This window comes from Aquarana catesbeiana, linkage group LG01 (assembly GCF_042186555.1).
Source record: "Aquarana catesbeiana isolate 2022-GZ linkage group LG01, ASM4218655v1, whole genome shotgun sequence".
NCBI classification, from domain to species: Eukaryota; Metazoa; Chordata; class Amphibia; order Anura; family Ranidae; genus Aquarana; species Aquarana catesbeiana.
In genome coordinates, this window is record NC_133324.1 from 340,135,634 (window position 1) to 340,140,150 (window position 4,517).

Here is a 4,517-nt window from a genome sequence, read left to right on the forward strand (position 1 = left end):
TTTGATCCTCTGGGGTTTTTAGAGATGGGAAAGATCTGGAGTAACTACTCTAATACGGCTGTATGTCAACGGTCATCCTTCGATCTCTGCCTCGTGCTTCTCTCTCCCTATCACATACATTAACTCAGGTTTTCATCCTTCATAGGGTATATAGAACTCCTGAATTTTTGCATACTATAGGCTTGAGATCTGAGCCAACCTGTGCAAGGTGTGGCAATACAGGTACACGAATACATCTCTTGTGGTGATGTCTCAAACTCCAGAGATATTGGGCTACTGGATGTTAATATCTCGGTTGAACCACTTACGTGCCTACTGGGTTGCCATGATTCTTCTATTTATTTTTGTATTATTGTATTATTTATTTTTCAATATACGAAAACATTTTACAAATAAATGACATTCCAACTATTAACCACCCCCCCCTCCCCCGAAATCCATCCCTATTGTGCTTTTATTCCCTCAGTAAATTTCCTTGTATTCTTAAAACTCGTCCACTGTTCCCAAATACTTTTGAATCTTCCTACTTGTTCTTCTTCTCGACTGCTCAAGTATTCCATATTATATATGTATTCAATTCTATTAAATCACTCCTTTACCGAAGGTCTTTCTTTTTCTTGCAATTTTTTTGGTATCACACCTTTAGCGCCATTTATTAAATATGGTAATAATGTGTTTTGATATTTTGATTTTTCCCTATCTGTAACATGAAATAAGCAACTCCAAGGATCTCTTTAAAATATTCTCTTACTTCCAGTAATCTATAATCTTCGGGCATTCCCACCATATGTGGGACATAGTTCCTCTCTGGCCACATTTTTTTCAGCACAGTGGAGATGTCTCTGGTTGGCATTTTTGTGCCATAACGGGCGTTATGTACCATCTAGATAGACATTTGTAATTCATCTCCACTGTGTTTATATCCGTTGCAAACCTATTTACTGCTCTCAATACCTTATATTTGTGTTGCTCATCTAATTGTGATCCCAACTCTTTTTTCCATTTTTCAATGAATGGGGACATTCCCTGTCCTGCCGATGCCGTGAGTATTTTAATAAGTTGTGATATACCGTGGTTTATTTTTGTTTGTGCATTACATAATCTCTTTATTGGATTTAAACTCTCCTTGGACCTAATTGGTTGCGGTAACAAGGACACAAAATGTTTTAACTGTAAATACCTCCATTCATTCAAATCCAACTAATCCCTCTTGTGTCTTAACTCCTGAAAAGATAATATTTTCCCATTTTAATAATGTCCTTTAATTGTGCTTTAAATATCCATTTTCCAAAAGGTGTCTCGTTTCCCAGTGAAAAAAATCTAGACCCATCTAGTGAAATCATGGGTGAATTATATTCCCACTTTTCCTGTCTGTGCAATACGTCCCATACCCTAAAAGTATTCCTGGTTAATTTGTGCATATTACCTCCTAATATCCTATATTTAGGTGGGATCCACATACTCCCATACTACTGTGCGCCATTTAATGAACTTTCCATTTTAACCCAACTTTTTTTCATCTTTAATATTCGTCCACTCAATCATTCATGTCAGTGTTATCGCATTATAATATCTTTTAATATCTGGTGCAGCTAACCCCCCATGTGCTTTTTCTCTACTAAGGATCGGGAATTGTATCCTAGGTTTCTTATTTTGCCATATAAACTTTAAAAACATTTTTTTAATTACTGTAATCTGAGGTAGAACTATTGGAAGCATTTGAAATATATATAAAATCTTTGGGACTATAGCCATCTTTAATATATTTATCCGACCAACCCAAGATAAAGGGCGTGAATAGAATTTTTTTATTTCTATTTTAATTTAGTTGAGTAACAATACAAAATTTGTCTGATATAGATCCCCCAATGAAGGTGTTATTTTTATCCCCAGATATTTTAACTCCATTTTCCCCCATCTAAATGGAAATTTTCCTGTAACCCCTGTTCTTGTCTCTTACTCATGATTATATTTAGTATTTCAGATTTTACAGGGTTTATCTTTAAATTTGACAACTCTCTGTATTTTTTAAATTCTTTTATTAAATTTGGTAATGTCGTTCTAGGATTGGTAATGTAGAACAACACCTCATCGGCATATGCTGCTACCTTGTGTTCTGTTTCTCCGATCTTTACTCCCCCTATGTCTACACTACTGCAGATGGTAGCCAAAAGTGGTTCTAATGATAATACAAACAGAAGAGGCGAGAGCAGGCATCATTGTCTAGCTCTATTGAACATTTCAATGGGGAGTGACAAGCTCCCATTAACCCTCACCATAGCAGAGGGGCAACTATAAAGTGTTTGAATCCAATTGCTCATCTTAGGCCCCACTCCGAGGGCCTCCAATGATTCCATCATAAATCCCCAGTCTACCCCGTCGAAGGCCTTTTCAGCGTCTATCGACAGGAGTAGAGCTGGGGATTTTCCACCTCTGCCTTTATGGAGCATCAGTAATGTTCATTCAGTTATCCCTACCCTCCCTACCTGGAATAAAGCCCATCTGGTTTGTATGTATCCACTCGGGCATTAACTCCTTTAATCTTATCAATAATTCGAACACAGAGTTGCCTCTTTATCATCATCCCTTCTTTGTTCCCCAATGCATTCATACATGTTTCTAATTTTGGTACCAGTTGTTCTTTAACCACTTCAGCCCGGAAGGATTTACCCTCTTCCTGACAAGAGCATTTTTTGCGATTCTGTACTGCGTCGCTTTAGCTGACAATTGTGCAGACGTACGACGTTGTACCCAAACAAATTTACGTCCTTTTTTTCCCCACAAATAGAACTTTCTTTTGGTAGTATTTGGTCACCTCTGCGGTTTTTATTTTTTGCGCTATAAACAAACAAAGAGCAACAATTTTGAAAAAAAGCAATATTTTTTTACTTTTTGCTATAATAAATATCCCCAAAAAATATATAAAAAAACAAATTTCTTCCACAGTTCAGGCTGATATGTATTCTTCTACATATTTTTGGTAAAAAAAAATCGCAATAAGTGTATATTGATTGGTTTGCGCAAAAGTTATAGTATCTACAAAATAGGGGATATATTTATGGCTTTTTTATTTTTAATTTTTTTTTATTAGTAATGGCGGGGATCTGTGATTTGTATCGGGACTGCAACATTATGGCGGACACACTGGACATTTCTGAAACTAGTTTGGGACCATTGTCATTTATACAGCGATTGATGCTATAAAAATGCATTAATTACTGTGTAAATGACACTGGCAGTGAAGGGGTTAACCACTAGGGGGCAGTGAAGGGGTTAAGTATGTCCTAGGGAGTGATTCTAACAGTTAGAGAGCTGGACTTCAACACACAGGACAGTGATCAAAGCTGTCGATGAGAGAGAGCTGTGATCACTGTCCTGTCACTAGGCAGAACGGGGAAATACTTTGTTTACAAAAGCATCTCTCCGTTCTTCCTCTCCGTGACATGATCGTGGGCACCAGGCGGACATCGACATTATGGCAGACACATTGGACACTTTTGACACTATTTTGGGACCATTGTCATTTATACAGCAATCAGAGCTACAAATAGTCACTGATTACTGTATAAATGACACTGGCAGGGAAGGGGTTAAACACTAGGGGGTGATCAAGGGGTTAAGTGTGTTCTAGGGAGTGATTCTAACTGTGGGGGGGTGGGCTCACTACAACATGACAAAGATCACTGCTCCTGATGACAGAGTGCAGTAGATCCCTGTCCTGTTGCTAGGCAGAACAGGGAAATGCTTTGTTTACACAGACATCTCCCCGTTCTGCCTCTCCTCACCGCAATCGCAGGCCGCTGGCGAATATCGAGTTTGCGGGACCTGTGGGCACGATCCCACAGCGGGGACCCCACGGCGTGCCCGATAGGTGGCCTACAGCAGGTGGCCTGCCTGTGCCATAGATGGCCTGCCTGTGCCATTCTGCCGATGTATATGTGTGCGGCTGTCGGCAAGTGGTTATATCTCTTATAATATAAAATTGTGAATCCATCGGGGCCTGGACTTTTCCCATTCCCTGTTTTTTTTATCACTGATCTAATTTCCCCTTGGGTTATAGGTTCTTCTAGGGCCATTAATTTTTCTGTTGGGACCTTTGGTAATTTTGCTTCTCTCAGGTATTCTTTTATTTTTTGTCTTCTCTTTAACTCTTCCTCCAGTGTCCCCCCATCTTACTGAATATAGAGCAGTATAGAAGCTGTGGAATGTCCTGGCAATTTCTGATGTTTTATATACTATTTCCCCTCTCTCATTTTTAATTTTTTCTATACAATGTTTTGATTTTTTACTTTTAAGTAATTTTGCTAGGTATTTTCCTGGTTTGTACCCCCATTTATACCTATCCTTAGCCACTCTGTTCAACACTTGTCTTGTCTCTTGCTCCATAAGGTCTTTCAGGTTCTCTCTTTTTAATACTAGAAGATGTTGTATCTCCCCATTTGCTTTCTTTTTATGCATCTGTTCTAAATTGTATACCTCTTTCACTAATTTCTTGATATTGTTTGCCCTTTCTAGCA